Source organism: Miniopterus natalensis, chromosome 1 (genome assembly GCF_054644295.1).
Source record: "Miniopterus natalensis isolate mMinNat1 chromosome 1, mMinNat1.hap1, whole genome shotgun sequence".
Classification (NCBI taxonomy): domain Eukaryota; kingdom Metazoa; phylum Chordata; class Mammalia; order Chiroptera; family Miniopteridae; genus Miniopterus; species Miniopterus natalensis.
In genome coordinates, this window is record NC_142081.1 from 38,215,783 (window position 1) to 38,241,075 (window position 25,293).

Here is a 25,293-nt window from a genome sequence, read left to right on the forward strand (position 1 = left end):
TTTATGAATAGATTCTTATAAAGCAATATAGTTTTGGACAACAATGAGATTATCACTCAAATACTCAGCTATATAAAAAAAACTATGTATTTGTTCTATTGCAATAAACATAGAGAACCAAAACTCATATATGGAAATGTGTATTTTTATTGTAAAATATAGCCAAACATTCAGAGATGATGGCAACTAGTTCAATCAATAATATATTGAAAAAAACCCCACCTCTATCCACGTGGTTGATCATAAAAGGAGAAAATTTGAGAAATAAAAGGGACCAGTTGCCCCTTCACAAACAGATGGATAGCGTATCAACACCATTAGTCACTGGGAAAATGCAAATTAAAACCACAAGATACCACTACACATACAGCAGAATAGCTAAAAGAAAAAACCAAACTGACAAGTGCTGAAGACTACGCAGAGCAACAGGAACTCTGCAGACACTGGTGGTAAGAATGCAAAATTGTATAGTCACTTGGAAAAAAGTTTGGCAGCTTCTTATAAAGTTAAATACAGTGTATATATACAGTTACACTAAAGTACATAATCCCACTCCCAGGTATTTACCCAAATGACATAAAAACAAAGACAAACACACACACACACACACACACACAGAACACCTTTATATAAATGTTTGTAGTAGATTATTAATAATTGCCCAAAGCTGGAAACAATCCAGATGTCCCTCAACAGATAAATGGGTACAGTGGAATGCTACTCAGCAATAAAAAAGAACAAACTAGTGATTTATGCAACAAATAGATGAATATTAAATACATTTTGGCAAGTGAAAGAAGCCAGTGATTCCATTTACATGAGATTCTGGAAAAGGCTAACTAAAGGAATGGAAAATGCATCAGTGGTTGCTAGGGTCTGGGGTAGGAAGAGGGGCTGACTACAAAGGGGCAACACAAGGGGATTTAGGGGGTGATGGAACTGTTGTTAGTAAATACATGACTCTATGCCTTTCTCAAAACCAATACAACTGTGCAACACAAAGAGTGAATTTTACAGGATACAAATTAAACAAAACAAACCAGGGTGCCAAGGAAACCAAAGATGGAATGCAAACTGTGACAACTGAATCTAATTTTATTACAAATGAATGACACAGGAGACTGAAGGAGATATGAAAAAAAAAGACATGACTTAACTAACTTTGGAAAAGAGCATTTTGGCTGGATACTGTGAGAATAAAGATAAAAAAGAACTATACACAAACACTGTACTGTGTTTGGTAAGTTTGTTTCTTGCAGGAGTATGGATTAGCAAATCTAAAACTACTATCTAGCCCGGCCGGGCGTGGCTCAGCGGTTGAGTGTCGACCTAGGATCCAGGCGATCGGGGTTCGATTCCCGGTCAGGGCACATGCCCGGGTTGTGGGCTCAATCAATGACTCTCTCATCATTGATGTTTCTCTCTCTCTCTCCCTCTCCCTTCCTCTCTCTGAAATCAATAAAGATATATTTAAAAAAATAAATAAAAATAAAACTACTATCTATACATGTATAGCAAATATGTAAATGTAGTTACAAATAAGCAAAAGAAGAATGCTAGAATAATCCCTATGGTGCTAGATTGGATTTGGAGAGACCAGTATGAACTAATTTGTCTTCTGCATATACAGATAGATAGTACACACCGAAATAAACATAGATGTGTATACATACAGGGTGGGGTAAAAGGTTTACAGTTCTGAGTGCTTGAAACAGTTTATTCTTGTATTATTTATTAATTATTGTATTATTTTCCATACGAACATATGGGTTAGTACATAAGCATACATTTCCTACCTCTGACTACTGAAAGTCCTAGCAGCAGTTACATTTCAGTAGCAATGAGCACATCTAGTACCCAGAAGTTGGTTTCTAAATACTAATTTCCAGTAAGATGGACCTGGGCTCCTTGGAGGAGTGGGTAATTCCAGGCCTGGGGAAGGGGAAAGACAAGACAAGCCTGGAACATCTTGTCGAGACAGAAAGTAAGAAATTACCAAAAAACCCCACCCAAAAATGAAAAACAACAACCATCAAGACATGTTGAAAGGACACAGAAGCGAACTTCAGAGGACACAGAAGTAAGGACACAGAAGCATAAGGGCTCACAGTGGCGAAAGCTCAAACAATTTCAGCAACAAAATAAGTAACAACAGACTGAGTCTAACCCAGAGAATAAAATAAATATCTATGAGTGTGTACTGATGTAAGTAAATGATTAAATAAAATAAATGTAGGGAAAGACAACTCTTTCTTAAAGATGAATTATAATTAATAAATGTAGAAGGAAGGAATGAAATAGAAAATCACCATTACAATATCCGAGTAATAATTATTGTAGGCAAGACCTACCAGTTAATGCTAAAATTAGTGGCCAAAATTTTATTACTTTATTTTTTAAATATATCTTTATTGATTTCAGAGAGAGGAAAGGAGAGGGAGAGAGAGAGATAGAAACATCAATGATGAGAGAGCCATTGATCAAGCTCACAACCCGGGCATGTGCCCTGACAGGGAACTGAACCCCGATCGCCTGGATCTTAGTCGACACTCAACCGCTGAGCCACGCCTGGCTGGGCTTTTTATTTTTTATTTTATTTTTTTTAGTGGCCAACATTTTAAGGAGAAACAGGATTATTTGTGTAACCTCAAAGTATTTTCCCCAAAATATTTTTTAATTAAGGGAAAACAGTAACTTTATGGTGGAGAAATCTGGCAGACATCACCAAAATCAAGTGATCCAGGTTAATAACATCACCAGTAATGAGTCATGCTGACATCATATAACCCCTGATATCATGCACTAAGGGCAAATCACCTCTCTGACATTCTTTCCAAAGATCTGTAAGTTCAATATAACTATGAGAAAACTTCAAAGAAAACCAAATTAATGACATTCTACAAAATACCTGACTAGCAGTCTTCCAAAATGTGAAGGAAATGAATACAAGGAAAGACGAGGAACTGCCAGGTTAGAGGAGACGAAGGAAATAAAACACACAAATATAACGTGGGATCCTAGAAAAGGACATTAGTAGAAAAGTCGGTGAAACCCTAATAAAGTCTTTACTTTCGTAGTCATTGTTGATTCTTTAGTTCTGATCACTGTACCAAGGTTACTAAGATGTTAACATTAGCGGCAGCTGAGTGGAGAATGCACAAAAGCTCCGTACTATCCTGAGAACTTATTTGTATATCTAAAATCATCCCCAAAATAATTTTTTTTTAAAAAAGGAAGCTATAAAAAATAGCCTTTATTCCTCGCTTTCAAATGTGTGTATACCTTTCTTGACAGTAAACTCTGTGGATAAAATTTTTATTCTTAAAAAAAAAATTATTTTGCTAGAAAAATGAAATGACTGTGTATAAAGAAAAGCTTTAAAGAATGTATCACCTATAGTTTTTAAAAAGAAAACCTCATAGTGGTCAATTAAAGTGTTTTTGCATTATCTCCTGTGAGGATAAGCCTTAGAGGCTCATTTCCAAACTAGTTTCTTTATTGACCTAAGGCTATACCATGGCAATAATCAGGGTCTACAAAATTAAAAAGTTGATTGCTATAGACTGAATGTTTGTGTCACCCCCAAAATTCATGTTAAAATCCTAACTCCCAACATGATGGTATTTGAAGGTAGGGCTTTAGGGAGGTGATTAGGCCCCTCCCTCATAAATGGAATCAGTGTCCTTACAAAAGAGGCGCCAGAGAGCTCCCTCACCTCTTCCACCATGTGAGGGCACATCGTAAAGACAGTCATCTATGAACCAGAAAACAGGTCCTCACTAGACATCAAATTTGCTGACACCTTGATGTCGAACTTCTCAGCCTCCAAAACAGTGAGAAATAAATTTCCATTGTTTATAAGCTCTCCAGTTATGTTATTTTGTTATAATAGCCTGATAAAATATAAACCATGAATGATATGAACATAAAAATATATATAAAACAAGTCCACCCAAGCCCTTTCTTATTCAGCCATATAAAAGACAAGCAGCATATTCCATTTAAAGAAGGGATGCTGGCCTGGCCAGGCGTGGCTCAGCGGTTGAGCATTGACCTAGGATCCAGGAGACTGAGGTTCGATTCCCAGTCAGGGGCGTGCAGGAGGCAGCCGATCAGTGACAACTCTCTCCTCATTGATGTTTGTCTCTCTCTCTCCCTTCTTCTCTCTGAAATCAATAAAGATATATTAAAAAAAAAGGGGGGGGATTCTGCCCATCTTTAACACACACATATTTAATTTCAATGATACTGTCAAGCTGGCAATGATACACTATTTGATTTTTAAAATAAAATACTTTATGTTGACCTAGAAAAATAAGATTGTATAGAGGGTTACATGGAAAAAAAATATCAACTTGTGAACTTTTCTATAAGTTTATTTTTACTTCTTTTACTTTGAAGTACCATACTGCAATATAAATCAGGGAAGATTTTTTAAAAAGCTGTCTTAAGATACGATTTTGATAGAAGCAAGAAGCTTTAGCAGTACCTTCTTATACCATCTATCATTTAAAACAGTATTCTTATGCATGAGTCTCAGTCTATGAATCAGAAAGGTACTTTACAAATGCAATTCAGTTTAGACCACAACTAAACACACACAATACTAAGATGACCTCATTCACATATTCAAGCTATCAAGATTCCTATCAATTCTTCTGCAGCTTAATTTTACCAGTCTTTCATAATTCATATGTATAAGCACTCTAATTTTAAATATAAAATGATTTAAATATAAAATGCATGATGGTATAAAACAATGCAAAGATATCCTTACAGATAAATTCCTACATTTCCCACTTTTAAAAAGTATATTTTAAAAGGTTTTAAATTTGTTTTTCAGAACACAAGCAAAGGACTTTTCACTGAGACATCTCCTACGGCAAGAGAAACAAAAGAAAAAATAATAACATATGGGACTACATCAAACTAAAAAGCTTCTGCACAGCAAAAGAAAACAGCCTCAAAATACAAGGGAACCCCATGGTCTGGGAAAACATATTTGCCAAGGATGTATCTGATAAGGGGTAATTTCCAAAGTGTACAAAGAACTCATAGTGCTCAGCAAGAGGAAGACAAACAACCCAATTAAGAAATGGGCAAAGGACTTAGACACTTCTCCAAAGAGAACATATGGATGGCCAAGAGACACATGAGAAAATGCTCGACCTCACTAATCATCAGAGAGATGCAAAATAAAACCACAATGAGGTATCACTTCACACCTGTCAGAAAGGCTGCCATCAACAAATCAACAAATGACGTGTGCTGGCGAGGGTATGGAGAAAGGGGAACCCTAGTACACTGCTGGTGGGAATGCAGACTGGGGCAGCCACTATGGAAAACAGTATGGAGGTTCCTCAAAAAATTAGAAATGGAGCTGCCGTTTGACCCAGTGATTCTACTCCTAGGAATGTATCCTAAGAATCCTGAAATATTCATCAGAAAGGATATATGTACCCTGATGTTCATAGCAGCACAGTTTACAATAGCTAAGATCTGGAAACAGCCCAAGTGCCCATCAGTAGATGAGTAGATAAAAAAGCTGAGGGACATTTACACCATGGAATACTACACAGCTGTAAAGAAGAAGGATCTCGTACCCTTTGGGACAGTATGGATGGGCCTGGAGAATATTGTGCTAAGTGAAATAAGCCAGGCAGAGAAAGACAAATATCACATGATCTTGCTTATACGTGGAATCTAAAGAACTTAATAAACTGATGAACAGAATAGATTCAATGACATGGAAGCATAGATAAGACTGACGAATGTCAGAGGGAGGGAGGAGGGCGGGTGGGTGGAGGGGGAGAGAGTAACCAAAGAATTTATATGCATATATGCACAACCCAAGGACACAGACAATGGTGGGGAGAGGGACTGGGGAGGAGGAAGGGACGGGGTGGAACAGGTCATTGGGGAGAAAAGGGGACATCTGTAATATTTTAAACAAAAATAAAATTAAAAAAAAAAAAAGAACACAAGCAAAGATACCTCACAGAAGTCTGTTAGGAATCCAAATATATCTCAGGTTATGCATGACATAATAGAGGGTGTTTTTCAAATCAAATAGTTAAGAGATGGAAATTTCAGAAACATTTTATTTTGTTAAAATTACCTAGAATCTAGCAAAAAATGTCTTATAAAGATTTTGGTTTTCAAAACAAGAGAAATTCCTTTATCATGTATTTCATTTGATATTATATTTCATTTGATATTGCTTGGAAATTCTAATTTATTTATCACATTTCAAAAATAAGTTTTTTCTTCAGCCAAGAGATTCCGGAGAAGTGTAGCAAACATTTTATAGACTCTCTAGGTTCAAATTTTAATTTCTCCTTCTATTTTTATGTTTTTTAAACACTCATAATTTTAGGAATCACGAACAGATATATGATTCAATATAAACTTCAGAGATAAATATAATTCCAACTTTAACCACTAAACATAGTTTCATATCAGAATGTTTTCATTTAAAACATCATACACTCTAAACCACTATGTTACTAGGACAGATATTAAAAACACATAATCATTACTCTCAAATTATTACTAGTTCTGTTTAAATTTACCAAGAAAGACAAGCTATAAATACAATGGCATGAAAATTTTTTCAGAGTAAAAACAAGCTTGATCTTTATCATATAAACTTTAATTTTTGAAAATCTAAGCAAAATAAAGACTTCTACTTAGAAATAACACTTGGTATTTAGCTTCTCACAGCATTGTCTTATTTGTAAAATCAATTAGTTCAGAAAATTAATACCTCTTCCCAAGAAATAATACAGATCCTTTACTTTTCACCTTTTTTCTCCATTCTCTCAGGCTTAGCCTCCTGTGGCAGCTGTAGGGGTAGGAGCACACCTACTCAAATGCATATTCAAATCTTCAATTAGTCTTCATACATGACAACAACTTACTGACAACTAAAAATTGGTTAGCTCTCACTTCACATATTATAATTATACAGCATAGTAAGACAGCCTGATTTAATCACCTAGGTCAAGGGTCTGCAAAATTTTCTTAAAGGGACAGATTTTAGACTTGCAGGCCAGACACTGTTGCAACTAATAAACTTTGCCACTGTAGTGCTAAGTCAGCCATAGACAACATGTAATTAATGGGAGGACTATGTTCCACTAACCCTTTATTTACCAAAACAGGTGACTGGCTTGTAGACCATAGCTTGTCCACTCCTGCACTAGGCAAACAGCTCTGATTATCAATATATAACACCTTCAGTAAACATTATAATCACATATTCCCCTTACATCTGGAAGTTGTTACATGGAACATTAGCTATTCAAATCATAAAGGAACCATGAAAATATTTTCTTAGGTCATAATCTCAGGTAGATTGAAAAGTATTAATAAAGCACACATTAAAATATAAGTTTGAAAATGTAAGGATATAATTAAATTTTATTAAACAATCTTACCTTAATCAAATGAAAGAATCTAAAGTCTAGTACATGTCTGGTTTCAAATTCAAAATATTTTTTGATCAAAACTTCAGTTTCTTGTGAAATTACTGGAGAAACAAAATTAAAAACATTTTAAGTCAGGTTCCAGTACCAGATAAAATGGGATAATCACACTCCAACCTGTCTCTCTGAGTGAATGTAGCTACAAGATTTGGAGAGAACGCATGGAGCACCTACTTGAGGACTCTGAAAAGTAAACCATAGCAAGCAGATTGGGTAAGAAGACCAGAATTTGAAGTATCACTGAAAGAGCATTTTGTTTCCCACTGGCTTCTTCCAGCCTGAACTTAATACGGCTCCACCCAGAAGTATGTATTAGCACAGAGAAAGCTTCAGAAACCTAGTGCTGGCTCTAGGAAAGGGAAAGGGATCTCCTAACACAGAAAGTGTGGAAATCCCTCCCCTGTTTTTTCTCCATTCTCTCAACCTTAGCCTCTTGGTGGCAGCTGTGGCAATAGAAGCCATCAGGGCCCTAAGACTCTGACAGAGGGGAACACCTTCCTCTCTGATTGGTGTAGCTGTGACCCCAAGAGAATGTGGTAAAGCCCTGTTGCTTTTTTCCCTCCTTCTGTCCTCCTGCCACTTGGCCCTAGATATGGGCACAGCTGTAGATAATGCACATTGGAGAGGGATAAATGAAGCTCTACCTTTCTGGTCAGAGAATGGAAAAAGGGAGCCCCAGCAAATCAGAAATTACTGAGAGACCACAGAGAAGGGGGAGCTTGGGAAAGCAACACTTCAAAGTTGTTTATGAACTGCTGGGCTTACACTCAAGCAGTACATGTGTGGATTTGACCCAAACAAACATAAATAGACTTTGAGACTTGAACTATGAGACAGACCACTACCAAGTTCCAGACTGGCCAATGGGTGGTCCACATGTGGGACAGACCCAAACAGCATGGCAGAGTCTTTGAAAATTGAACTGATGTTGTAACCACTATCCACAGGAACATACATTCTGAACCTGACTGGGCTGTGATAGTTTACTAAACAAATATATCAACATTATGCATAGGATTAAAACAAGATCCAAAGTCTCATAACATAGGACAAGATGTCCAGGATAAAACCCAAAATTACTTGACGTAAGAAGAATCAGGAAAATCTCAGCTTGCATGGGAAAAGATGCCTACACCAAGAAAACACAGATACTCAAAGGAATAAACTATTTGATTCATGCAATGACATGGATAAATCTTAAGTGCATTTTGCTAAATCTTGAAAGAAGTCAGCTCCAAAAAGCTACACATTGTATTACTGCATTCATTACAACACACTGGAAAAGGCAAAACTAAAGGAAATAAAAACAAATTGTCAGGGATTGGAGTATAGAGAAATGGCTGACTACAAAGCAGACACACAGATGCAATATTGGGATTTATAAGAAACATGTATTTGGCCATTGAGAAGACTGAATATATTTTTCACATATATTTGGTCTTCACAGCTCTCCAACCCCTTGGAATTTCTCGAGTGATAAGAGCAATGAGAGTATCCTTTGTTATAATATTTGGTTTCTTGTCCTCGGTTCCTATAAATAATTCAGAGTCAGGAAGGTGAACTGGGTGTCTTATTACTCATAACAAGCCGCTGTCCAGCATACTGGGGTTATATGAATGAGGTGACTTTTGGAAAGCACCTAGGATGGGGGCTAGTTGCCAGGAGAATCAACTTTGTGATAAAAAAGCTGGAACTTTCAGTCCCCTAACCTCACCCCTGACATTCAGGGAAGAAAGAGAGGCTGGAGGTTGAATCAATCACCAACGTCAATGGGCAATGATTTAATCAATCATGCTTACACAATGAAGCCTCCATAAAATCCCGACAGGAGTGGTCTCAAAGAGCTTCCAGGTGGTGAACACGTGAAAATTTGGGGAGAGTGGTGGGTTCGGGGAGGGCATGAAAGCTCCACACCCTTTCCCTATACCTTGGCCTTATACATCTCTTGTATCTGGATATTTATGTCCTTTTATAAACCAGCAACCTAGTAAGTAATGAGTTTCTTTGAGTTCTGTGAGCTGCTCTAGCAAATTAATCAAACCCAAAGGGTTAGGGGTGCCAATGAAATCTCCAATTTACAGCTGGTGGGTCAGGAGCACAGGCGATAACCTGGACTTTTGGATTGGCATCTGAAGTAGCGGGGGCAGGGGAGAGCAGTCTGGTGGGACTGAGTCCTTAATCTGAGGAATCTGATGCTATCTCTGGATAGATAGTGTTAAGAATTGAGTTGAATTGTAGGACACCCAGCTGATGTCTGAGAATTGCTTGTTGGTGTGGCGGCCCCCTGCCATACACACATTGTAATTGGCTTCAGAACCTTTTAACAGAATTTTTAGATTGATGAACTTGTCTGTATATACAAAGGTAGTGGACAATGGCCCTGTGCATTTGTCAAAACCCATGTAGAATCATACATTACAAAGAGAGAACTTTAATGTATGCAAATTTTTAAAAAATCAACTAAGATGCTGGGGGGGATTTCAAGATAGAATACAGTCTGTGACAAATGAATCTGACTGTACTATAAATGAATAGCATAACCCCACTGAAGGGAGTAGGGGGAAATTGAGCTGACCTAAGTAAATTTGGAAAATAGTGTTTTGAATGGAAACTTTAAGGCTAAATATAAAAGAACCTGCACATAAACACTGTACTCTAGCTGGTAAATATATTTCTGGTGCTGGTACTAGTTAACAACTCTGAACTTGCTTTACATGTATACTGGGGTGGAACAAGTAAGTAAATAAATGACTGACGCCAGTTTTCTCACTGTCAGAGAGAAGTTACAGATAAGCCAGGGGGAAAAGGCTAGAATGAACCCTGTGGTACTGGATTAGTCACAGACATTGGTATGAACATAACACATATACTGCTTAATATGCAATCAGATGAATAAATACAGAAATAATTACAGATATGTACAGATACATGGATTAGCAGATGTATAATTCCTAGCTCTGTTCTCTGAGAAGGCCTAGAAACAGTGATACATCAACAGCAAGGAGTACACCCAGCACCTAGACATTGGTCTCTACACACAATTCTCCAATACAAGAGACCAGAGCTCCTTAGAGAAATGACTGATTTTAAGAGTAGGGTGCAGAAAATACAAGATGAGCCTGGAGTTATTTTACAGCGCCAGGAATCAGGAACTCAAGAAAGGGAAGGATGAGGCCATGTAAAAGGGACACAGGGGTCAACACTGGAATAATTTTAGCAACAAAATAAATAACATAGTATTCAACTATAAGCTAATGTATAAAATAAGTACACATACTGATGTAAAGGAATGAATGCATGAAAGAATGAATCAGTGAAGAATGGAAGAGAAGGGACAAACTTCCTTATAGAAGAATTTCTAATAATATATACAGAGAGATATACCCCATTCATAAAAGGTAGTACAATCACCCACCCCCTTGAGTGTAGGCTGGAATTAGTGACTCACTTCCAAAGAATAGAGTACAGAAGACAAAAATAACAACTTTACAGTGGAGGGACCTAGCAAACATTAAGGTAATGATCACTCCACAGGGAGTGATGTTATCATTAACTCCCTGATATGATGTAACAAAATTCTTCTCTAAAACTCTTAACATTAGTCTAATAATAAAAACATCAGACAAACACAAATTGAGGGACATTCTACAAAATATCTGACGAGTACTCAAAACTATCAAGGTCACACAAAAAACAAAGACTAAGAAACTGACACAGACTATAGGAGACATAATAAATGCGATGTAGAACCTTGTATAGGATCCTGGAACAGAAAAAGACGACTGGTGGAAAGTCTGGCAAAATCCAAATTTAGTATTTGGAGTTTGGTTAATGTAAGATACCAATGGTGGTTTCTTGGCTTTGACAAATGTACTTAGTCTTGTAAGATACTATTATGGGAAGCTGTGTGAGGGACATACAGGAACTCTGTATTATCTGTGCAACTTTTCTATAAATCTATAATTATTCCAAAATAAAAGTTTCTATTATTTTTTTATTTTTTAAAAATTATTGATTTCAGAAAGAGGAAAGGAGGGGGAGAGAGAGAGACAGAAACATCAGTGATGACAGAGTCATTGATCGGCTGCCTAGCCAGCAACCCGGGCATGTGCCCTGACTGGGAATCGAACCCCAATCTCCTGGATCCTAGGTTGATGCTCAACTGCTGAGCCACACCCGGCAGGGCTCTATTAGTTTTAAAAATGGACAAAAGACTTGAACAGACCCTTCAGCAAAGAGGATATATGTATGGCAAAAAAGCACATGGCAATATGTTCAACATCATTAGCTATTTGGAAAATGCAAATTAAAACCATTATCAGATATCACTGCAAACCTATTAGAATGGCTAAAATTAAAAAGACTGACCATACCAAGTACTGACAAATAGGCAGAATTAGAGCTATCATACATTGCTGATGAGAATACAAAATGGTACAGCCACTTTAGAAAACAGTTTGGCAACTTCTTATAAAGTTAATTATATACTTATCATCTGATTTATCAATCCCACTACTATGTATTTACCCAAGAGAAACGAAGACTCACATTCACACAAAAGTCTGTACACAAATGTTTATAACTTCTCTATTCAAATTACTAAAACCTTGAAAAACTCAAAGTCCTTCAATGAATGAATGGATAAACAAACTGTGGTACATCCATACAACTGAATACTACTCAGCAATGAAAAGTAATCTTAAGGCATTATGCTAACAGTCTCAAATGGCTACATACTATATAATTCTATCTAATGACTGTTTTTGAAAAAACAACTAAAATGACAGAGTGGTAGTCAAGATTTACTAATGGGTGGGGAAGGTACAACTATAAAGGGACAGGGATAGCATGAAGGAATTTCATGAATTAATCAAACTGCCTGGATACTGACTGTGATGACAGTTACATGAATCTACAGACATGTTAAAATTCATCAACTGTGCACATAAAAAGTCAATTTTACTGCATGTTCATTAAAAAAATAAATTTATGATACCTAAATAAATAAATAACCTTTAGCTCATCAAGGTTTTTTCCAGGATATTTGGATTTTACAGTCTGTAAAGATTTTCTTGCTTATTCTGGCTACTTTTAAGATAGAGCAGTGACAAATATCACAGCTCAGTCCTGACATATAGAATCACTGGGGGATCAATAGCCTCAATGTCAGTTCCTCTAGGCAGTGCATCACCTGCAAAGGTATCTAATCTGCTAACAATCACCCTACCTAATTGAAGAATAAATCCTGACATCTACTTAACAGCATCATAAAAGAACTTCCATTAAAGTTGTCTTTTTTTAAAAAAAATAATACTGACTTATGGTCAGAGAATTTCAGGGAGGGAAAAATGTTTTGTGATTAATTCTACTTCAAATGCACAGAGAGCATTCTAAAAATAAAAAAAGTAAAACACAATCATCTGTTTCTACCTTTATTATCAGTGAAAAAATTAGTTGTTCTATTTTAATAAAGAGGACAAGGTGAAACAAAAATGTAAATCAGATAACAAAAATTTTAGAGTTTTATTCTTCTGCAAGAGTTTATCTTACCTTAACTAATACACTAGTACTATAAGCTTCCATTATATACTATACATACATATGGCACAAAACATTCAAATCCATATACTACAGGAATTAATTTAAATTAAAAAAAACACCATAAGTACAAAGGTGCTACCTGTCCTAAATACCTTTATCATATTTAATCTATTCGATTCCTAAGTTTATTTTAGGTGTTATTTTTAAAAATTATGTTCAGCCAAATACTTATATTTAAGTGAAACTCAATGATTACTTGTTTTTTAAGGATACAATTGTTCAGTTGTGCTAGTAAATTAAGCAACAATTTTACATTGCCATGCTTTATTTAAAAGAATCAGAGTTTTTTTTTAAGAAGGTCAATCTACAACTACACTAATTTCACATGAAAAACAAAAAAACTTCTGTGAGAAAATTTTTTGCCTTTTTTTTGGTTTTCCTAATATTATATTCAATTAGAAGTGATATGGCCTGCTTCAAGAATTTAGGATTATTTTTCTCACAAACACATTTGAAAAAAATATATGGCTTACATCTGGAATCTTATCCTTTCTAACTGAAGCCATTTGTATGTTGTTGCTCTAACAGTTCACTAAGGTCATTTTAGTTTCAACACCCATTAAAACATGCTTATTCCTCCATATAATCTTCTCAGTAGATGTTCAATTTACTAAACAAAGGGTGCTTTAATAATTCAAATCTGCCTTCTAAAGATGCAATGCACCTGTCAAAAGTTTTCAGTAAGACAGTAAATTTCATCTGTCTTTCTGTAGTACTACATGTATTTAAGTTACTTCTTTATTTTAATGTCCATAACCACGAAGTGTATTTTCCCTCTTTCCAAAAGAATCAAGAGAACCTGTCATTTTTATCAGTGCTCCATTCACTGATATACTTCCAGCTTTCTTCAAGTTTCCATTTAATAAGAATTTTTACATAAGAACTAAATGCAACTGGATGCTACACTTTCCTAGACACTGAGACATCAAAAAAGTTCACAGAAATCAGCATTATCTAGTAACATTTTCAAGACTATGGTACATTAATCTATCTTTATAAAATGAAAATAGCTATCACCTTCCTTCACCCAAGTTAGTACCATCCAAACTTAATATGACAATAGCCATCTCTCCATACGCAAATCAAGTGAATTTTCTATCCACTATTCCAAATGTTATTTTTTTCAGAAATGAAATATTTGTATAAACATATTTATGCTATTTGTTTAGAGACATAGAGAGTCATACTGATAAGAAATTATTCATGAATAAAGTGAAACTGCCAAAGAATCATGAAGAAATTTTGGATGGAGAACTTGGTATATATTAAGGTGCCCTAAGAACCCATGTGACATTTATACTTTGAAGCCCAAACTTGTGTTACAAGTACAGTTAGTCACTCACTAGTAGTTCTGATTTTTAAAAAATTCTGTAATGGTCAAGTTTGAAATTAATGCCTGGGCAGATTTTCTATAAATTGCATATACCTATGCTTACTCCAACCCATCATTATTAAAATTCCCCATTGCTGCTCTGGGAAATTACGTAATACAGAATTGTAACCTTGACCATCACTGAAAAAAATTAAGAATAACTGTCTCTAGAAGTCTTTGAACAATTGATAAGAATCTTGCGGATTTTCCATAAAGAGTACACTGACACTCAGCACATAGTGGGAGCGTATTAAGGAGTGTATACAAGAAAGACAGAAGCTATAAGAGTAGTAAACAACAGATAGTAAATCTCTCCTTATTTTAAAAGTCTCTCTATTCACAGAAAAGCCATAATGAGAAGCTAATTTTAATGTGCTCCTGGGTTGGCAATTCTTCACTATCTATTGATGAATGCTGGTTTAAAGCAACTGCTGATTATTTTTTATTTGGGTAACTACTTTCTGGCTGTTGAATGCAGGGGGGAAAAGCCAAAGTTTACCAATGTATATGATGACAGCTTTTGTAAAACTGCCTTTAGCACTGTAGAGTTTTTACTAAGAAAAATAAAATGAAGTACATGATCATTTTTAAGGCCTTTTAAAAAATAATTCTTCATAAGAATCTTAAATTGTCATCTGAATCTGGATTACTGAACTCAAAATTCCTCACTGCTTTTGGAGTAGAACATAGCAGAAAAGAGACTTAAGTCAAGTTCCTAACAACACAAAGGAAAAACAAAGTAAGCTTTTGTTAACAATATCTGTTGAGCATCTAGTATGTAAAACACTGCTGTAGTGGTGTTATTGGAGAAATGTGTGGGTGGCCTTTCTCCTTTGCTAGTGAGAGTGGGGTTCTTGGGGTACCACTGGAATAAGCATTTTCAGAGGCCCCCACAAGAGGATAAGGTGTGGTAGAAAGCTTTATTTTCATGGAATTACATCCCTTCAATAAAGCTAGAAGCAGGGCCAGTGTCCAAAGTTTCCATTCCATATAGGAATTAGGTCTGGTACAGCCTTCAGCTAGTTGCAGTCCATTAGTCCACTGTGTGGGGTCCACATGGATGTGGGCCATCTGGGCAAATGCAGGAGCGTGAGAGCCCCGCAAGCCAGGAGTCAACCAAGAGAGCCAAGTGCACAAGAGCAAGAGCGCTAACTCCTTTGTTTAGGAGATTAAATATCTCAAATCTTCCTGAGCTTCCAGTGGTCATGCCTACTCTGGCCAATGACCGGTTCCCAGGTGTGAATGACAGGCAAGTACCTTCCCTATGTCACCCAGACTTTACTGGGCATGTGCCTATTCTCCCCCTGTCCAGTTCCTTCCCTTAGGGATCTTTGAGGAATAGACTGGTGGCCCCCTGGGGAGTGTTAACCTGCAGCTCCCTGGCAGAGCTGCACAAATGACATACCTATACTATTTGGCCTTCCCTTTGCCCTATTCCAGTTATTTATAACTAGGTTAAATTACAACAGTATCAGTGGTGGGGTGAGGAAAGGAACAAAACAAAATATACTGCGCTAGTACCTGCTTTTGAAGAACTTACATAAATATAAAACACACACAGAATCCTTTATAAAGCACGGCTATGTCTGCTTTGCTTGTTTTTCATAAGTATACTGCTATACACATAGGGCAGAGGCGATGCCTTATCTTGTTTACCACAGTAACCTCGGTGCCTATTGTAATATCCAGCACACAGTAAGTAATCAAAATTATTTGTTGGATAAATGAAGACTTTCAACAGTTATGTCAGTACTGAGGCCTGGCTTCCTTGACTCCAGGAACCCAGCCCCCTTTGACAGGCAGAATGGCCATCCAAATTGATCCTTGCCCTTCCCCCCTAACCTCCAGCCTAGCTTTTCCTAAATGGCAAAAGGGACTTTCAGTTATAATTAAGGTTAAGGACACTGAGATGGGGAAGTTATCCTGGATTATCCAAGTGGGCCCAATTTAATCACATGGGTCCTTTAATGTGGAAGAGAAAAACAGAAGATGGGTCAGAGAGACGAGACAGGAGGAGACACTGGAAGTCTTAAAGCGACTTGACCTGGTGTTGCTGGCTTTTAAAATGGAGGAATGAAAGCCACAAGCAAAGGAATGAGGGAGTCTCCAGGAGCTGGGCAGAGCCTTCATCTAACAGCTAACAAGGCAACTGGGATTTAAGCCCTACAATTGCAAGGAAAAGAATCCAGTCCTACACCCTCCAGAAAGGAACACCCACCATGCCTAAATTTTGATTTTAGTCTTGTAGGACCCCCGTGTTTTCCTACTGACCTACAGAACATAAGATAATAAATTTTTGTTGTTTAAACCACTGTTTGTAGTGATGTGCTAGGGCAGCAATAGAAAACCAATACATCCCCTTTAACCTCCATTCTAGCAATTCAAATATATAGCTTCTTGTCATCATCCTGGCTTCAAGAAAAGATCTAAAGTTCTTAAATGCTTCAATCTGATCATAATCTCCTATTCCTAACTCTTCTATGTCACACTTCGCACACCTGCCATTATGAAGGAAAGATCTCATTTAAAAGAATGGATATTTGGAACAAGAAGGATCAGTATTTTCTAGTTACAATGTTTGGTGAGCATTGTGCCAAACAAAGAGTACATGACAGCCCTGCGTAGGATGGCTATATCAAACTGCAAATTTCACATTCTCTGCAACACACAGTACCAAGGACATACACAGAAATGTGTTATTGAACAACCCAGTGGGTCAAATTCTGATTAACATACTTTCAAAGGAAAAGCCTTTTGTTTTTAAATTTGGTACCATTTCTTTGCCTCTTTATATTTGTACACTTGCTGTAAAATATTAAAAACAACCTCATAAACAATCTGTTTAACAGTAATTAGAATTCTATCTAGTTAAAACAACAGCAGAGTATGCCACACACAGATGGCATAAGACTTTCTCCTTGCCTGAGCAGTGTCAAAGAACTGCTCTCCTATTTCATGAGAATGAAGAATCTTGTTCATTCAATCTTGTAGGCTAACTCATTTCCAAAATACATACTTATGAGTGGAAGGGCAGCTTTATTAAGAAAGCCTTTGTTCAGCATTCTTGGCTATTTCTCAATGTAAAGATTTTTCTTACTGCCCAGAAAAAAAACCTAGCCAAATATATGATTAAGAAATCAGAATGGATAGAAGTCTGTACTATTGATTTTACCCTGGTTCCAAGTCCTTAGGCACACATACCTTTATGGAGCAGGTTCCCAAACTTGGGAGCTTTTAAAAATCCAATGCAAGTTCCACCCCATACCAATTAAATGAGACTGTCTGGGTATGGGACAGGCATCAGTATTTTTAGAGATCCTCAAGTGTTGCCAGTATGGTTTATTATTTGCAATGTGGCATGGTACAGTGCACTGAATGGAATCAGGAGGATCTGGCATTGGCTCTACCACCAGTGAGCCTGGGTATGTGACAGAGTAGCCATTTCCTCATCTATAAAAAGATACGGTTGGACAAGATATTTCTAAGATTTAACATGCTACAAGTTTAGAATGAGATTCCTTAATTCTCTTCTAAAGGTTAAACTACCTCAACATTTAAACTATGTAAAATTAAAAAAAAAAAAAACTACAATCTAATACTTATTCCAGCCTGGTAGAAGCTTATTTTTGTAAGAAAGATCATCCTACTGTAGCAATTTAGCTATACTTCAATTGCACAGATTTTGATATATCACTATGTCTATCCAGGTCATAAAATGATATATGTCTTGGGAATGACTGGGAAGCTTGAATTATCTCAAAATATAGCTTGCTATTAGGCTATTTATTGAATTCCCATTAAATTATATAATGCATGTATTCTGATATTCTTAAATAGTATTCCTGGTTTCATTTAGGTCCTAAAGATATAAAATGATTTTGACTTTTTACCAAAATTAACTTATTTCATGAAAGCAAATCATTAATGACACCAGGAATATGGGGTTGAAAGAATCCTTAAGTAGCAAGTCATTGTTTGACATTCTCAAACTGAATTGGTACCTTTGGTCAGCTCTCTTACAAAGACATGTTACTAGTTAGGGTGCATGGGGAAAAATGAATTCACTCAACAAGTTAAGCATTTTATAGTAGCAGGGTTTGGGTGGCAGGCTTCTAAGATGCCAGATGCCCTGTCAATGATCTCTGACTTCTGGTATTCACATGCTTGTGTAATGTCCTATTCCTGAGTGTGGGCTTTGCCTACTGGCTTCCTTCTAAAGATGAGAATATGTCAAAAGTGATGGGACGTCACTTCTCTGGTTAGGTTGTAAGACTGTGATGTCCTCCTTGCTGGCACTTTTTCTTGCCTTTTTGCTTACTTGCTCTGATCTGATTGCCTATGCAGAGTGAGATGCTCTATGGAGAGGTCCACATGGCAAGGAACCAAGTGAGGCTTCTGGCCAATCCCAATAAGGAAATGAATCCTGCCAACAACCATGTGAGTGAGCTAGGAAGTGGATCCTTCCACAGAAAGCTTTTAGATGGATGGGCTGCATGCCCAGTCAACTCCTTGACTGCAGCCTTGTAAGAGATCTACCCAAGCTGTTCCTGCATTCCTGACCTACTGCTAGATAATAAATGTTGTTTTGAGCTAAGTTTTGAAATAATTTACTATGCAGCAATAGATAACTAAAATAGACACATAGCAATGAATGGAAACACTGTACTGAAGGAACTAAAAGTTGAATAATGAATAGGATTAAGGTATCATCAATCTAGTAATGGGTGAGAGACACGTAAATACAATAGTAGACACTGTATTGATATTTGTTTAATGAATGACTGAACCAACCAAGAAGATTCTCTCACTGATCTATTCTAACATAGTGGAGTAACCTAAAAAATTTCAAAGGCACCAAATTTTACATTCATATTTTAATCGTTGTGATTTATGTTCTGACAGATTTAACTCCTTAACTATACTCAAATTGGGCTTATATTAAATTAGTTTGTATTCTCCTCAATGCATAATTAGGAAGGGAAGAGTAGTCCAGACTCATCCTACACAAGGAGCAACCAGAATGATTTAAAAAGTAATTGTTATAGATGATCCAAAGTGGAAAATCCATATGCAACATTTCATAAAATATAACTGTTAAGAATTTTCAAATTCTCTTCTAGGAGCAGAAGAAAAGATGAGTAAAAACTTCAATCAAATTTTATTAGTATTAAAAAAGCCCAACTACTTCAAGGCGATTTTATAAAATTTTTATAGGTAATTTATAACCTTTGCCTAAGATAATATCATGTGTTTTCCATCCATTTTCCAACCTACATATACTTCATTTCCTTTTTTTAAACTATTAGTGATAAAAGAAATAAACTACTTAGATGAAGCAATATTTAAACAGTTTTTCAAAGATAAGAACAGGACTTGATTGAACTGAGAAAATAAATTTTTTTAAATATTATTTTTACATTTGTATTTGTATAGTGCTTTACACATTTTCCACAGTACTATTTATATCTTTATTTATTATTATCTTCACACTGATGTGTACAATAAGCAGGCAGATATAATCACATCCTCCCTCACCTCCAACATACTTTACAGATGGAAAAAGTTGAGTCACAAAGAGATTAACTGACTTGCTCAAGGTCAATAACCTATAAGTGGTTCAATCTGGACTGTAACAGTTCTTTCAAATCTAAGTCCACTGTTTTCTATCACGACATACTGCCTCGTCCAGTGGTTAAAGAACGGTATCACTGCTTAAGTCTATAAAGACTTGACTGTAAAGGCATCTGCCTTCAGGATTGGGGTTTTTCACATTCCAATCTATTATAAAAGTGTTTTGCAGATGTTACAAATGTGCTGATATTCTTGTAGAAAACAAGAAGAAAAAAGCCCAAGAAGTCAATAAAAATCAACTAAAGAAAACTTAGTATCCAAAGCAGTAGTAATATGAGATTAATGGTTGTTCTCTGTACACAAGATCAATGTTTTAGAACCTTTGAACTATTAAACAGCTACCACTGTAGCCAGAGAAGATATATAAGAGAGGCTATTCCAGGTAAAAATCACGTATTACCCCTAGACCTCATACTAGATCCTTATCTGAATAATCCTGGAAATCTGGACTGAAAAGAATAAGAATGAATTCTTTTTGCCTTAGTAGAAATCTACATCCATGTCGAAAGCCATGTCAGGCTTATTGAGACTCTCAAACTACAAATATGGCTGCAAGCTCGGTGGGCAACAGCACACTTGGAATTAACAGAATCTGGCTTAGGTGGACAGGGCCATTCATTTCTAGGGCCAAGTCAGATTACCCTAAAAATAGGTAAGGCTTCTGTACCATGGTTTGGCTCTGTGGAATAGAATCTGTTACCTCAGATACGCTTTCTTCCTTCCATTTTCAGCCAATACCAAGGGACATGTTACATCAGACTTCATCATAGTTCCTCCAAGACAATAAGTGGTTGGGGAGAAGTTAAAACAATTTAACTATGAAGGTAAAAAAAGATTTACACCTCCTCTAAAGAAGACAGAAAAAAAGGGAAAAAGCAAAGAATGGATAAGACAGAAAACAAATAGCAAGATGGCAGACAAAAGCCCAATCACATCAGTAATCACATTAAATGTAAATGGTCTGAACTCCTGATTTAAAGGAGGCTGTCAGATGAGATAAAATGAGTATGCAAAAAACTCACTTTAAATATACAAACAAAAAGTTTAAAAATTAAAAGACAGTAAAGATATACCAAGCTAACACTAATCAAAAGAGAGCTGGAGAAGTGTATTTCACAGCAAAGACTATTACCAAGGATAAATAGGGTCATTTCATAATGATAAAGGAATCAATTCAAGAGGATATAAGAATCCCAAACTAACAGCTTCAATATACATAAAGCAAAAACTGAAAGAAATGCAAGGAAGAATAGAAAAATCCATGATCAGAGACTTCAACACTCCTCTCCCCAAAATTGATAGAACAAGACAGAAAATTAATAATATAGCAGATTGAACAATACTATCAACTAATTTGAAATAACTGACATTTACAGAACATTCCCTTCCACTCAGCAATACCAGAATAGACATTCTTTTCAAGTATACACAGAACCATTACCCAAGACAGACTACAATCTGAGCCATAAAGCCATTCTCAATAAATCTTAAAGATTTAAAATCATACAAAGTATATTCTCTGATCACAATGGAATTAAATTAAATAAGAAAATCTGAAAAAAACCCAACCCCCAAATCTGGAAACTAAACGACACTATAAATCTTAGGAAAAAAGGTCTGAAAATCAATGACCTAAGCTTCTACCTTAAGAAATTAGAAACAGAAGAGCAAATTAAGCCTAAGCAGTAAGTAAAGTGTTCTCTCCTTTCTGTAAGAAAAGGAAGCTGCCCTGCCTGGTGTGGGTCAATTGGCTGGGTGTCATCCCGAGCACCGAGAGGTTGCTGGTTGGACTCTCGGTTGCCAACCCACTAATGTTTTGTTCTCACATTGATGTCTCTCTCTCTCTCTCAGAATTAATAAAAATACTTTTTAAAAAAAAAGAAAGCAGAAAAAGGGGAAGACAGAAGAAATAAAGACAATAGAACAGAAACTAGAAAAAAGTCAAAGGGATAAAAAGCTAGTTCTTTGATATCAATAAAATGCAAAACAGTAAAGAAACACTGGAAGACAGTTTGGCAGTTTCTTATGAAACAAAACATATTCTTACTATATAATCCAACAATCATGCTCCTTGATACTGACGCAAATGAGTTGAAAATTTAATCCACAAAAAACCTGCATATGGATGTTCATAGAAGCCTTCAGTAGGTGAATGGATAAATAAACTGTAATCTATTCAGACAATGGAATATTATTCAGGGCTAAAAAAAAAAGAGCTATCAAAGGACATGAAAGAACCTTAAATGCATATCACTAAGTAAAGGAAGCCAATGTGAAAAGGCTATATACCATATAATACCAAGTGTAGGGTGTCCTCAAAAAAATGTATACACACACTTTGAATGATGATAAAGGCAGTGTTTATTTATTTATTTATTTATTTATTTACTTTATTTATTTTTTATTAATCCTCACCCAAGGATATTTTTTCCATTGATTTTTTTAAAGAGAGTGGGAGGGGAGGAGACAGATAGAGAAACATTGATGTGAGAGAGACACATCGATGGTTGCCTCCTGCACACACCCCAACCAGGGCTGGGGATAGAACCTGCAACTGAAATATATGTCCTTGACTGGAATCGAACCCATGACCCTTTAGTCCATAGGCTGACGTTCTAATCACTGAGCCAAACTGGCTAGGGCTAACGGCAGTGTTTATTGAAATAGATTTCATTTTCAAAATTGAGCTATCAACTGTTAACATGTGTATACATTTTTGGGGGACATCCTGTATATGACATCCTGGAAAAGGCAAAACTATGAAGACAGTCAAGATCAGTCGTTTCCAGGGGTTTGGGGGAAGGTGATTAGGCAGAACACAGTATTTTTAGGTCAGTGAAACTACTCTGTATGATACTAGAATGGTGAATACATTAAACATTTGTCTAAACCCATAAAAGTGTATAACACCAAGAATGAACCCTAATGTAAACTATGGACTTGGGTAATAATGATGTATCAATAAAGATTCATCAATTATAACTAATATACCACTCTGGTGAGGAATGTTGGTAGTGGAGGAGGGTGTGAATATGTGAGGGAGTATATGGGAACTCTGTATTTTCCATTTGATTTTGCATACAACCTAAAATTGCTCTTAAAAAAGAAAGTATATTTGAAATATTTAAAGTCAATGAAACCAAAAGCTGGTTCTTTGAAATCAGTAAAATTGATAAACCTTGAGCCAGATTAACCAGAAAAAAAAAAAGACAAAATACCAGCATCAGAAATGAGAGAACATAGATATTAAAATAGTAAGGAAATGTTATGAACAATAAATGTCAATAAATTTAACAACTGAGACAAAATGGACAAATTTCTGAAAGACAAACTACTAAATCTCACTTAAGAAGAAACAGATAACCAGAACAATTCTATATCTATTAAAGATACCAGAATTATAGTAATAAAAATCTTTCTATAAGAAGAACTCTAAGCCTAGTGGCTTCACTGGTAAATTCTACAAAAATTTAAGAAATAAATAATACCAATTGTAAAAAACACCTAGAAAATTGAAGAGGGAAACTTTTCAACTCATTGTACAAGGCCAAATCTTCCATAAATGTGGATGCAAAAATTCTTAACATTTCCATAAATCAAGTCCAACAATAAATAAAAAGTATAATATGTCATGACCAAGTGGTGTTTTTAGAGAAAAGCAAAGTTAGTTTGGCATTTGAAAATAAATCAATGTTAAAAAAAATTTTTTATATAAGATTCTATTCTTTAATGTGGTATGCATATTCTTATTTTCTTATTCTTTTTTTTAAATATCTTTATTGATTTCAGAGAGGAAGGGAGAGGGAGAGAGATAGAAACATCAATGATGAGAGTCATTGATCGGCTGCCTCCCGCACGTCCCCTGCTGGGGATCGGCCTGCAACCCAGGTATGTGCCCTGACCAGGAATCCGACCGCAATCTCCTGGATCCTAGGTTGATGCTCAACCGCTGAGCCATGCCAGCCGGGCTTATTTTCTTATTCTTAAATTGGACACTCCTGTTAACTCTTTTCTTCATTTGAAAAAGAAAATAACACCTTCCTCAAAGAGGAGCTGTAGTAATGAAAGCAGGTATGAAAAATGTAATGAAAATAGGAGGGATGGGAGGGAGGGACAGAGGATTCCTCCATTAGAGTAACTCTGAGTTTCCTTAATCTCTAAATTTAAATGTTTTCTTTTGTAAAATGGGGACACTAATACTCTTTCATCAGGTTGGAGGAAGAATAAAATGACATAAATGTTAGGTACCTAGTGGCAGAGTCAACATGTTAGTTCTTCTTTCCCTTCAATGCTGGTCTACAGCATCTCCAGTATAACAGAGAAAGACACGCTGTAAGACTGAGCTCATTCAGAAAAGGGTAATGCCCCAAATCCAACCTGATGGATCACAGCCACTAGCTCAAAACCGAAAGGTAAATGAGCATCACTTCGAAAGGCACATATGCTTCGTTTCACCAACAGTAGTAAGTTACAGAGAAAAACTATACTTAATACTCGACTTTATTAACATATCCAGACTCAACATCTACATTCAGTGAAGACATAATGAATATGTTAAATAGTATTTTAAAAATCAAATTTCATAGTGTCGTCATAATTTCATTCAACTCCAAATACAAAGTTTTACTCTTCAAAGTTCTCAGCTATGAAATGTGATATCCCATTTGGTAATAACAATGAAATTCCACCCATATTTCTGTGTCAAACCTCAGGATTCTTAAAAGAATAATGTTCCAAGAAAAGAAAAGAACAGAGTGCATATAAGAAAAGGCAACAACTGATATAAATAAATAAATCCATCATACCCTGCAAGCCACATAAAGTGCTATAGTTTACAATTTACTCCATACCTGTTATCTTCAAAAATAGCTTTTTTAACCAAAAAACTGGGGCAAAATGGGAAGTAAAAAAAATTCTGGGGAATGTTTGAAAAGTAGCTAGTAGGTTACACTAACCAGAATCAAGTTTTCAAACAGATATTTTATAAAACATCTTTCTTTTATTTATGAAGCATCTAATTTTAAAAAAGATGGACACATCTTTATTTTCTACTGATATAGTTTGAATACTTAGAATCTAAGATCAATTATTTATTTTTTAAAACAAGATCTCCTCCTTTTAGATTTCCTCCTTTTAACTGCCTACTCTTTAATTAGTGTAATATTGATAATTAAAAATTGTGTGCTACTCTACACATTTCAT

The 25,293-nt window shown here is 35.8% G+C and overlaps 1 protein-coding gene across 2 annotated transcripts in view; it reads right to left on the minus strand.

Moving 5' to 3' along the window:
• The window catches only part of GLCE (glucuronic acid epimerase), an 81,507-nt gene that overhangs the window by 38,866 nt on the left and 17,348 nt on the right, over nt 1-25,293 (minus strand). The window contains exon 2 of one of the 2 annotated variants that reach the window (XM_016198078.2): nt 7,440-7,531. The exons of the other annotated variant lie outside the window; for it this stretch is intronic. The gene's annotated coding sequence lies outside the window, so the exon portion shown is untranslated. The remainder of the gene's footprint in view (nt 1-7,439; nt 7,532-25,293) is intronic. 2 annotated transcript variants of the gene reach the window in all.